The 13,671-nt window shown below is 38.0% G+C and overlaps 1 protein-coding gene across 8 annotated transcripts in view; it reads right to left on the reverse strand.

Moving 5' to 3' along the window:
- The window catches only part of LOC117812252 (protocadherin-1-like), a 451,145-nt gene that overhangs the window by 411,098 nt on the left and 26,376 nt on the right, over positions 1 to 13,671 (reverse strand). Inside the window, exon 3 of one of the 8 annotated variants that reach the window (XM_034682909.1) lies at positions 12,542 to 12,608. The exons of the other annotated variants lie outside the window; for them this stretch is intronic. The gene's annotated coding sequence lies outside the window, so the exon portion shown is untranslated. The remainder of the gene's footprint in view (positions 1 to 12,541; positions 12,609 to 13,671) is intronic. 8 annotated transcript variants of the gene reach the window in all.

Raw genomic sequence — 13,671 nt, forward strand, 5'->3', positions numbered from 1 at the left:
GGGTTCGGATTAGGGTTAGGGTTCGGATTAGGGTTAGGGTTCGGATTAGGGTCAGGGTTAGGATTAGGGTTATGGTTAGGGTTATGGTTCGGGTTAGGGTTAGGGTTCGGATTAGGGTTAGGGTTAGGGTTCGGATTAGGGTTATGGTTAGGGTTCGGATTAGGGTTAGGGTTAGGGTGCGGGTTAGGGTTCGGATTAGAGTTAGAACCAGAACGAAACTTAAGTAAACAGAACCAGAACCACACTCAAGCAAACACAACCAGAACCAAACCAGACCCAAAACAGAACGTACCAGAACTGAACCAGAACCGAAGCAAACCGAACCAGAATCGTGCCAGAACCAAACCAGAACCGAACCAAACTCAACCAGAACCGAACCAGAACGTTCCAGAACTAAACCAGAACCGAACCAAACTCAACCAGAACCGAACCAGAACGTTCCAGAACTAAACCAGAACCGAACCAGAACCGAACCAAACTCAACCAGAACCGAAACAGAACGTTCCAGAACCGAACCAGAACCGAACCGAACCAGAACCGTGCCAGAACCGAACCAGAACCGAACCAGAACTGAACCAGAACTGAACCAGAACCAGAACCGCACCGAACCGAACCAGAACTTAACCAGAACCCAACCGAACCAGAACCGAACCGAACCAGAACCGTGCCAGAACCGAACCAGAACTGAACTAGAACCGAACTCAAGCAAACAGAACCAGAACCAAACTCAAGCAAACATTATTAATGTCCTCAGGTTGGCATTGAGAAAATTCCGATGCCTCAGCTTGGATGGGCTGATCTGATTTCTCCTCTCAGTGAGTATTTGCCTGGTCTCTCTCTGAAGGAACAGATGAAGCGGCGATACAGAGCCTCCCCTCCATCACCTGTCTCTTATATCCTCACGTGATTGGCTGCATGGCTGCCAAGCTGACCAATCAACACAAAGTTCTGCTGTGAGCAGAGCTGGGGTTGAGCACTGTGAGAAGAAAACGAAAGGGAAAAAACTGTGAGCCGGCTCTCTCTCAATGCGAGCCGGCTCTTCTGATTCACTATAAAGCATCGGTTCTCAGAGCCGCAGCTTTTGATCATGACACATCACTAATGTGCTTAATCTGTGTTACAATTATGAGGGTCAATTTTCCCACCTGTAAGGGGTCCCTGGATCCAAAAAGTTTGAGAACCCCTGCTCTAGCTAGTAGGAGTGCAAACTCCCGATAGTGAAAACAAACGGAACAAAAAGAGCGACACAGCTGCACAGAAACTCCTAGACTCCTAGACTACATGTCTTTCAATGTAGACTTCCACTGAGAGGAACATATTAGACTATTTAGGAACTAAATTTAGACTGTCATACCAGCTTGATCATCAATGAAAATGTCCTGGAAATGTCCTGGAAAATGATCTCTGGAAAAGAGTGGGAACCCTGAAGAACACATCCATAAATCTCCCTTCCTTAGATGATTAAACAAGTCATACAAAACATCTAATGTAAATATTGCTTGTTTTTATTGTGGGTCAAACTGTTTAATTTCTGGATTGTTTCCTATTTTTGTTCCTAGTTCCAATTAATTATAACCAATATGTTGTTGAAAATGAAGCCAATACTTTAGTACAAAAGTGAAGTTCCTTGATGGTCCACAAGTTGGCTTCTCACCTAATGAATCCCCATTAGTTCTCATGTTAAAATGCCACTTTTGCCCACTCAGTTTTATTTTATCAAGGAAAACCGTTGTACATAAATGTACTTGCTTAAGGGCACGGCTGAACTGACAGACAGGTGGGTGTATTGTAGCTGTTTGCTAAGACATTAAGCACCTTCCTCAGCTCCACCTTGTTGCCTGTGTCTAGGTTGAGCAAAAGTTAGGCTGAGTCAGCATTTACAATATGGTACCCTCAAGCGGCAACCTCTGGTCTAAAAATATGAGTCCAATGCGGAAGTGCTAAAAACTGCAGTTCATTGAGGATCCGCTTGAGGCTGGCATCGGAAGTACCGGAAGTCACATACAAATGGATGGGAAAAAGACGATCTTTACAGCAGAAATAAATATAAAAGATGAGTGTAGTCTGGATAGCTCATTTCTCAATCGGCACACACTGTCAGGGGGGGTGAATTTTTTTCTAACGCAGCAATTTCAAAGATATTAGGATTACGAGTCTTCCAATGAGAGGCACAGCTGACTTGATTGACAGGCGGGAACACTGTCGCTGTTGGCTTGGAGGCTCAAACTCCACCTCTTTATGTCACACTGGCTCAACAGCAGCAATATGGCTGCCGACGACGATTGGCCTCAAAACAGCACTTCAGAAACAGATGGGTGACGTCACGGATCCTACATCCATATTTTAAACAGTCTATGGGTACCCTCCATCGATGGGCTTCAAACTTGTAGTCAGAGAGACAACGTCCATGTTTTGTAACCGCTGCTCTCAGCTTCTTGCCATTAGGTTTCTTAATTAACTATTCAGACACTCTGTTACCCCAAACTTTTCTTCTGTTGGATTTCTGATTAAGCTTCTGTTTTAGCTCTCCTTTTCATTTGCTACAATTTAATTTTCCAGGCAACAGTTTGAAAAAGTGCATCATCATATCCTTATTCAAGCTCTATTTCATCTTCTCCTTCTATACAACACACATTTTTTGCTCTCTCCTTTGAGTGTGGGAGCTCAGAGCACTTTTCACATCTGATATGGTCAGAAAATGCATCATACTGACAAGCTCCCAGCCATAACCCATATCTTAGAGTCTACTGCCTCCAAGTTACTCTCAGCATGCTATTATGCTCACAATGACAATGCTAAACTCCTGACCATGAGCTATATAATAACGATATTCACAGCCTTGATTTATTTATAATATATCTTAATAGCACACAATTAAGCATGTTAACAACTAATGAGCACACAGAGTACAGCCGAGGCTATCCACTGAGAATTAACAGGGGCTACTGTTGAAAATGTTTTACAAACTGATTAAACACAATAGTCTTTTTTTTCTTCTTTTTTTCTTTTTTTTTTTTACAGACAGTGATTAAAGGTTTATGGTGAGATTAGATTCTGTCAGGAAATCTGTCTCCATCACAAGACTACTCACACATTCATACACATATTAACAGGCACAGGTTACATCTCCGATATATATATAGGGGCTAAAATGACTATAAGTAGGCAGTGCTTCACAGTCACCATCAATACAATTAAATATGCAACTGAATTTGTACCTATGACAGTTACATTTACGACTGGCACTCATCTCCATCTGCCATTGAGATCTCTGACAGCCCCCTTATCCTTATCCAGCCTCCCTCTGCCTTCACAGTCAGAGCTTCACAGCTCCTGTGCCTGTGCATTTTCAGTCTTCTTTTTTTTTTCTTCAGCAGGGAATGTTTAAATGGTCCCCTTTACTGTGTGCCTGAACCACTGTGTTAAAGTCACACTGAGCAAAATGCATTATTTGTTGTTTTTTTTTTAGTAAGAAAATACAATTTGTTACAATTGCATAGACTGATTTTCAACTACAGAAGGGAAATCACACAGGAGAAATGCCATAACAAGAATTATTTACACCCTCCTTTCACACCTTAGAAAATTAGCTTTTGTATTACAGTTTTGATACATTTTTTTTGGGACATTTGATGTCATAACGGTATTTTAACAGTTTAATTTAGATCTTGACCTTTTCTGCACCCTGTTTTCAACCAAATCTCAATGTTGATATCTCGGTTGTTGACTACTGGGTGTTGGGAACATGGTGGATGCAGGTCGTCAAATATTTGACCCTTTGATAGCAGTGCATGAAAAGCTGAGGCATCACTAAATATAATTTATCCTGTGGTGACATTTTTTAACTCATTCTTTTCAGTCCAAAACAAAGTTGTCCAGTTAATTTACTGTTGAACAAAAATGTCGACCTTGTGATGGTGCTAAAGTAAATGTCATGGATGAATCAAATTTTAAGGTTACATAACCATAACAACCATGAACAGTTATACACTGAAACAGAAAATTCAAAAGGTAGCCTTAAACACTACATCAAATTTCTCAAACTCTGACTATCAGTAGAAAATCTGATCACAATCCACCAAATGTTGCATATGAAATATAATCCCGGATGAGTCTTTTTTGATTTAGAAGGCAGAGTTGATGAAAGGAGAAAGCCCAGATTTGGAGGAGCAGCAAAATGAAGCATGTCAGAGCGACGGCCTTGAAACAGTGAGAAAAGCTTGTTAGTCAAAAGCATCACTTCAGGCTCCCTCACATCTTGTTAGCACACCAGTGTGAATGAGGATGATTGACGGACCACACAGCTAGAAGGCCTTTTGTTTCCTGGTAATGGCCGAGAGGAATCATACTCAACCGCTAGAATTATCCAACGCTGCTCAATCTCCCGCATTACACGTAAACACATTCATCCTCACCAGAATACAAAAACACTCTTTCATAGGCTATGATGACGCAAGACCATGTTCAAAAAGGGCCTGATCACTTGATTGTCTGCTACAGAAAAAATTAAGGTCTGAGGTGAGTTGTAATAAATTGATCTTATACAACTCAAAACTCAAGTGAAATATGTAGTCAGATACTAGTTCAATGACAACAGGTCTAACTATTAGAAATAACAGTTTTTCAAATGCAGAGGAGTAAAAGTCAGTTCAAGTATAAGAACAAAATGTACACTCAAGTGTACTGAAAGCATCTTCAATCATACTTACATAAGTCAAACAAAAATCTGTGGGATAAAAAATAAGTTGTATTGCTAAGTCAGATTTGATAATGCCGAACTTGGTAGCAGGTAGATTTTACTACCATCAAAAAACAACCTGCGTCAGCATGGAAACAAACTTTATCTCTAATTTACTTCAATAAGTGAAGCTTTGTGGACTTCCTTTCCACCATTGGTCAGTTCAAGACAGACCACAGTTCACTACCTACATGTGTCCAGCAGGAGGAAGAAATGAGTCAAAATATCTCTTTCTGATAGAAACAAGGGAACTTATAATAATAAAAAAGAAATGACAGCTGATGTTTCTGTTACATTAAAAATGCTATTTGAACTAGCTTTTACCTAGATTATGTTTGATAATGGTTCCCCTTCTTACAGCTACAAACCACTTTATTATTAAAATGTAGCACTGTATCAGTTATCATTATCTCTCTGATGCCTTTTTCTGCCTCAATACACGCTACTGTGTCGGTTCTTTTGGTTTGAAGGCGTGTAAATACTCTTTTTGGAAGTTATTTGTAACTTTGATTTAATTCAATTTAATTTTAACCCCTCACTTGGCCAGAGACAACAGGAAAAAGTTGGTTTCCCATGATGATAGCTGTACTGGGGGTTCCTGTAATGTCATCACCCTGAATGGCAGACTACAGTAAGCTCCTCTGGGAAAAAAACACTATTTTCTCACTCCATTTAACATTCCGATAATACATCATGTGATTATGTTGAAATAAGTGGGGTCAAAAGCGGGACACGGTCAGTAAAAAAGTCCTACTGAAGAGCCTGCAAACTGAGAGCTGCCCTGCAGCACAGGTACAAGACAAGGCTAATGCTAACCCTCATTGGAGCTATACAGAAAGTATGATAAAAGTTCTGGAAGAGATAAGGGAATTTCACAAAAACACTTATTGAAAACTAAAAGACATTAAATACGAGCAAAGCAGCATCAACCACAAAGCAGTGGAGGTAAGGACACATATTGAAAAGATGGATGACTGTATTAGAAACATGGAGCAAGTTATAAGTAAAGCGATGCAGTGATCAAAGTGGTGAATCAACAAGAAATAAAGCCACTGAATCAGGAAGGGAGGTCAAGAAGTAAAAATATAAGGATATCATGTTCCAGAAACATCAGATATGGTGCATTTTGTCAACAAGCTACGACGTGACACACTGGAGATATCCTCTACAACGGAGCTGGACATCCAGAGAGCACATCATCGCCCCTCCTGACCTTCAGATAACAGAAAACACAAACCACAGTTGATCATTATCAGATTTTTATGCTAGAAAATGAAAGAGGAGATTCAGCACAAGGCCTGAGGGAAAATAATGTGTTTGGAAGAGAGATCTATATATTTTGATCAAGATTACACCCTGGCACTTCTTCATAAGCATAAGAAAAAATTCAAAACAGAACAAAGATTATGTTAACACAATGAAAGATCCGCTCCCAGTACCCCTTTCCCCGCTACACTTCAGGTATACTATGCAACTTTACCAGCAGCAGAAGAGGTGGATGCAGAAACAAAGGATAGAGGACCGATGGAGAGGCAGTTTTAAGAGGAAGAAGATAACAGTGATAACTACACATAAGGAAAATAACAGGAATACAAGATGAGAAGATAATAAAGCAAACTAAAAGGAACTAGAAAAAAGTAAAGGCAAAACAATGACCAAGCAAGTTTTATAAAAAAACAAAAACAAACATAAGACAATATACAAAGAACACTTCACATTACGGACCATACAAAATATTAAATCAAAGCAGTATTGATAAGTGATGAGCAGAACTCTAAAATACTACCACTGCTAGGATGATATAGTAACCCCTAGCTCAGAATGCTATACAAAATAAAGATTTGAGGGATTACCATAAAAGGGGTGGAACATAAACTGTCCTGTTGTGCAGATGACACTGATATATCAAGGGCAACCAACACACTCTTTACCATAACTGAACCAATGGGGCGCAGATTTAGACTATTGGTTAAGTCATGTTCCCACATAGCATAGGTCTGTTTGCATGGGGCTTATTGTTAGCTTTTAATATTGTTTTACTGATTTATTTTTATTTTTATTGGTACTATTGCAGAGGCTGTTGTGAATGTGCAGCACTTGAATTCAGGAAAAATCGTATCATATTATTTTAAGATGAGATTTATTTTGGTCTAATCATTTGCATCATTGAGTTCTTTAATGAAGTTCGAAATACTTCTATTTCATATATTGCACTGCCTCTTTAAGGTTGCTCAGGAAGATATGGTTTTGAGTTTATGTAAATGTGTCACGAGTTTGATGTGCTGTTGTCCTATGTTGATGAAGAGTCATTAAAGGCATCACGACACACAGCAGAAATTGTCCTGTGCTCTTTCTTCCCCACAGCCCTTAAGTATACAGTTTCTAGTTAACGCTGTTGAAGTTTAAGAGATTAAACAAGTCACAGCATTACATTATGGTTACTTTAAGAATATAAGATTAATACTGAAATATTATTAATTCATTAATATTGGAAAAACACAAATATGCTATAATTATATTCTCCAAGGACACATTGGGAGCAGATATCCTCTGGCATGGCACACAGTCTTTTAGATATCTAAGCATCAACATACCTGATGATCTGAAAAAGCTATCAGAGTGCAGTTATTCACAGATACATAGAAAGAAATTAGGAAGATATTTAACTAAATTCCTTTTTATAGTCTCAGCTCAAGAATTAAATCTATTAAATGAATAAATTAACTAGACTGTTATATATTTCAGACCCTGCCCATTGAGGTCGACCAAAACTACTTTAATGAATGGAATTAAATGTTATCAGGATATTTAGTGCAGGATAAAAGACCTAAGACCTTTCTCAAAACTTTACAGTTAACCAAAGAAATGGGGGGCTGGGGAATAGCTTCCATACCCATACGGGCAGTACTAGCTGATAACCTACAGCATTACATAAATGTTGATAAGCCATGATGATGAGCATAATGAAGGAAGGAACACTGCTCAGTTTTAAGGTGCTGAAAGAAAAACATGTATTAGAAAAACAAGACTTTTATTGGTACCTCCAGATGTGAAGATATATTAATAGGATGATGAGAGATGTATCTATATATTTGAATAAAAGTGTATTGAATCTAAAAACAAATTTGACTTCAAACATTACAACAAAGCGGGAGAAGGAAGGAGGGATGAATATAACTGAGGAGGAATGGTCAACAACAAGGAGGTGTCAGGGAAAATGTACAAGCTCACAGGTGTAACAAAGCACCTTATCAAATTTGTCCAACTGAAGTCTCATTATAATAATCTCCCTGTTTGCTGGGGAAATTGTGGAAACCAAAATGCAAACCATTACCACATTTTCTGGGATTGCTCTGTAATGAAAGACTGTCGGAAAGAGAATAGGAAGCGCTGCATCTGTGAATCGATAAATGTGAAATTGCAAAATGGAAAGAGTAACAGCATTTGTCAATCATAAACAGCAACGTTACTTTTTTTTTCATACATGAATAACTCTGTTGTAAAGATAAGATAACTCCCTTTCTGTACATAGTTTGTTTTTTTCTTTTGTTTTTTTGCTTTTACCTATTCCCTGTTCTCTGTGTTAAAACCTTTGGGTAAATGTTGGGACTCCTGGCAGACACATATGTATGACTGATAAGTGACTGATCCACTGATTAAAATGTTGCCATTTATAAATAAATTAAAAAAAAGAGTAAAAACAAAGATGTTGGAAGGATTACGCTGAGGAGAATAAGATAAAACCAATCAGAGTAATTTTTTATAAAACTGCTAATTTTAAATAACAAGAAAAAATCCAATTTTTTTTCTTTGCTTCCGGTTGAAAAGACTTTAATTTCTATAGAGGACCAACATACAGTCCTCTCCTTGCTTTCACTTTATGTTGTTAATCTTTAAGTTGTTCCTCTAAGACAGATTTGTTCCTGTCATCTTTGTTGACCTGCTCTGTTTTATGAAGCGTAGCGCTCTGCTATTTCAAGTCGAACAAATAGTCCTGCCAGCCTGTATGATTCCCAGGCCTTCTCCCCTCTCTAAATACATTATTTTATGGCCCCCTGTTGGATTGAGGATCTTACATAATACTCTTATCAACATTGAAACTGATCTTCCTGTCTGCAATCTTTTTAACCCACATTAAGTCATTTGAAGGGTTCATGAAAGGAAGTTTCTTTAGTTTGATACGGATATATATAATGTGATATAAATGTGAACATATCTAAAAGCATGCAGCTACAGACTTCCAGCTACCCATGACTGAACTGCCTGTGTGTGTGTTTTTAAGGGTGGGGGAACCCTTATATCCATACACAGTGTAGCACAGTGTCACTTCTGTGATAGATTAATCTCTTTCACATTTTTCAGACTTGCCTTAGTTTCTTTAAGTTGTATTCACTAAAGGGTATGTGAGAAGATATCATCACTTAACTGTTATTAAGGACTTTTTTCACTAAGCCATAAAGAATAAAATATTTTTTAGGATTTAAAATTCCAAAACTGTTAGTCACAAATTAAAATGTAAGGACTACAACTTAAACTAAAAAACATTGCTAACAGGAAGATCTGTAACTTTTCCCATGATGAGACTTGAGGCTGGGAGGATGTTGTCAAAGCACTATATTTAACATTCCCTTTACCTCCTCCACACTGGGGAAGGAGTCAGAGCTCTCTGGCAGGTATTATAAAAATTCATTTGACAAAAGTAATAGAAATATGGTTACAATGAAATGCAAATGTGATAGCATCAGTGAGTGAGTGTCAATGAGCTAAAAACTGGCTAATTAAAATGCCAGAGTTCAGAACTGGCTAGAATGTCAAAAAGCACAATTTTGTTTGTTGGCTTGTTTGCTCTTGAAAGGCTATTGTATAACTTAGAGATTCAAGCTAAGATGATTTGGTTCTACCCAAATGTTATCTGTAGCCTATGTAAGCATAGCTCATTGTCAAACTTGAGCAAAACAGAGCTGCCAGTAAAAATGTGGACTGACTATTCAGTGGTTATCTTTTAAATGCAGGAATTGCATACCCTTAAAAAAGAGGATTTCAAATGTAATGCTGTTTCAGCTCAACATAGGTTCAAGAAATTTTTAGTCTCATTGGCATAACTTATATAGATTTTTTCTTATTTAGACATATCCATTCAATCCATCCTAACTAACAACATCTCTGAGGGAAAAGATTGATATCACATTTTTTAAGTGAGTAAAATGTGCTTCATTTTGCCCCATTTTACCCTATATTACATATATACATATATGTCCAAGTTTAAACCAAAGAGATGACGTCATGAGCGATAAATAAACTAGGTCACCAGAGGGAATTCAAATGTATATGCAGACTACAAATTGTCTGTCTACAAATCAATGAGAACAGAGGAGAAAGGACAAAAGTTTTGTGTGTGTGTGTGTGTGTGTGTGTGTGTGTGTGCGTGTGCAAGCAAGGGAGGGGGACGGAATGAGAGAGAGAGAGAGAGAGAGAGAGAGAGAGAGAGAGAGAGAGAGAGAGAGAGAGAGAGAGAGAGAGAGAGAGAGAGAGAGAGAGAGAGAGAGAGAGAGAGAGAGAGAGAGAGAGAGAGAAAATTAAGTTTACACTCGAGCAGGATCAGGGAAACAGAGGAGAACATTCAGTAAGAGGGCTGAGGGTTAGGATCTGACGGATTTCAAAGACAAACCATGAGGTGAGTCAGCTACTTTAATTAGGGTTATTCAGTTGACAAATAACTCTTCTGGCTCTACAGTTGCAATTTAAATCAACTGAGACTATGGTTTATGCAAGAAGTAATGTTTGGTGTAAATATGAAAATGTCAGATGTTTATTAATGCGTGAATGTGTTGCTGAGTGATTCAGTTATGTTCCCTAACCCTAACCCTCTGGTTACACATTCACATGATATTAACAAGCAGGAAGGTGGTTGTTTGGTCTTGATAAAGCAAAAGTATACTGCTTCACACAAGCCACAAAACAAAGTTCAAAATGTGTATTTTTCTCAAAAGAAGTTGGATGCATAACTGCGTGACCATTAGTAAAACGTTGCATGTTTCACTCAGCTCATGGCTTCAATTTAGTCGATTTTCATTGTAATCCCTGGGCTGTATTGTTGAATTAAATTCTTGACAAAAGATGGTCAGTATGTGACTCAGTGTAAACCTCTTTAAGCCTGTTTGTTTATGGATCTGCTTGTGAAACAGCAGTCAGGGTTGAAACCAGATAATAATATGTCTTTAAATGTACGCTTACATTTAATTGTAAGCCAAGAATCAAAGTCTTCTTTAAACTTGATGTTGATTTGGTAGTTTAATTGGTACTTAAATAACAGTTCAATATTTCATAAGTAACTAAACTTCTTCTAATTAAACTAGAAGTCACGAGAGGCAAAGTAATTAATTTAATACCTATAAATAGATGTTACTTTCCTTTTTAATTGAATCCACATATTCAGTGTTGAAGAACGTATAAAAAATGTCTTTATATTGGGTCAAAAAATTATACATTTAGTTCAGTTTTCAAGAACAGTAACAAACAAGATTGTAAACATCTGTGACTTCTACCTGGCAGAGTACCAAAGAACCTAATACACTGCTTTTAATGTTTTTCTTTTTACACACGTTGTAAAATTGCTTAAATGTATTATTGTTAGCTCACCTGATGTTAGTCTGCCATGTTATCACACACTGTTGACTCTGATCACCTCTCCATGATGTTTGAGATATTGTTGTTCCATTAACTACAAAAGATGTTCAGGTAATCTGACCTTTGAGAGCAGATTATGTTGTGTAAGAGCTGGGAAAATCCAACATGACGTCATACCTGATGTTTACAAGATAAATTATGTTGTTCACATGGTCGCCACTACTTTGATGCCAGGCTAAGGGTTGGAAACTAAAAGGCTGTTATGATGAGCTTGTGTTCCATGTTGTAAGCCATAAAAAAAAGCCATATAATGTACGGGATAACATATAGTGAGCGGGAACCAATGTTTTTGCCACATGGTCAACAGGAAGAGGTGAAATCAAACACTTTCTAAATGTGCTGGACTTCTTTCTGCAGATCGATGAGTTATAACGTGTGTGATCTGTTGTGTCCTGGTTGTTGGTTGTTGCTCTTGCTATTTAGAACTGCGAAATGTAGTCAGGTGTTTTTGATCAATTAGCAATGAATATTTAACAAGACCAGGTTATCGTTAAGAACAACTAAACATCTGGAGGGAAATCTTCTTTTGATGGTTTGCAAATAATTTAAACTCTATATCTAATTTTAAACAATGCAAAGAAAACATATCAAATGATGAAACTGAACATTCTTATTATTCTATGAAAAACATATGTTCATTTAAAATTTGATGTCAGCAACACATGTCTAAAAAGTTGGGACAGAGGCATGTTTACCATTGTGTTGCATCACCTCTTCTTTTACTGAAACTCAGTAAATGTTTGGGAACAGAGGAGACCAGTTTCTGGAGTTTTGAAAGTTAAATGTGGTCCATGTTGCCAGATAAAGGATTGAAGCTGCTCAACAGTTTGAAGTCTACTTTGTAAAACTTGGCATTTCACGATGCACCAAATGCTTTCAATGGGTGACAAGTTGCAGTCAGGCTAGTTAAGCATCCACTCTTTTCTACTAAAACGCTATGCTTGTAAAACATGCAGAATGTGGTTTGGCATTGTCTTGCTGAAATATGCAACGTTTTTTATGGGTGGCAGCATATATTGCTCCAAAACCAATATTATTCGTTATGGCACCTTTCCAGACATGTTAGCTACCCGTGCCACTGGCACTTATGCATACCGATACCATCACAGATATTACCTTTTGAACTGTGCACTGATAACAAGCCAGGTGGTCCCTCTCGGCCTCGGAGTGGAGGAAGCGCCATCTATGATATCCAAAAGGAATCGCATATTCTGACAACAGGACAGTTACCACTTCACCCTATAGTCCATATTTAATTGGCTTGGGCCATGAGAAGTTGCTGGCATTTTCAGATCATGTCAATTTATGGTTTCCTCTTTGCATGGTGCAGTTTTAATCTGCATTTGTGGATGAAAGGACAACATTTATTCACTGGTAATGTTTTTTTAAATGGGTATTGATCTCATGCAGCAACTTCCACTACAGAGTCATTTCTGCATTTTATGCAGAGCTGCCTGAATGCCTGAAGATCACAGCCTTCCAGGATTTATTTTTGGCCTTTTCCCTTTTGCAATGAGAATTCTACAGATTCCAAGAATCTGTCAATGTCTTTATGTAATGTAAATCATAAAATCCTCAAATTATTTGCAATTTGACAATGAGGAACATTATTCTGAAACTGTTGATCCATTTGCTCTCAGTCTCTTACAGAGGGGTGAACCTCTTCCTATCTTTGCTTCTGAAAGACTCAGCCTCTTTGGAATTTCCTTTTTGTATCCATCTTGTTCATTACCTGTTCAAATTAACCTGATAAGTTGAGAGACATTCTTCAAGGTTTTTTCATTTTTTGGTCATGGACACTATAAGGCATTTTTCGACCGCAGGAGCTTTACCTTGGAACTAGGGACTTCACCCCTGAACTACATGTGTTCCGACTGGAGGAACCAGGGTCTAAATTTAGTTCAGGGGTAGTTAATCTCCCCCCTGAAAAGCCCCTGCTTTTGTAGTAGTACTTTTCAAAGGTCCTGGGACTTTTGGTTGAACATAACAGTGTTTTCATGGAGTTTACATAGTTGTTGAAACACAGAGGGAGTTCCTGGGAATGCATACAAGTTTAGTTATTTATTAAGATTTCAAAATATTATTAAATATACATTTTTTTCTCCATATGTCACTGGCCTGATTTGCACAATCTACCTGGGACTTCAGCACGCAGTCGAAACGCAGACAACAATGGGGGCAGAGGAACCTTTTAGTTCTGGGGAAAGTAGTTCTGGGGGCCAAAAGACCCCAGAACTCTTGGTCGA

This window comes from Notolabrus celidotus, chromosome 5, assembly GCF_009762535.1.
Source record: "Notolabrus celidotus isolate fNotCel1 chromosome 5, fNotCel1.pri, whole genome shotgun sequence".
In the NCBI taxonomy this organism is placed as follows: domain Eukaryota; kingdom Metazoa; phylum Chordata; class Actinopteri; order Labriformes; family Labridae; genus Notolabrus; species Notolabrus celidotus.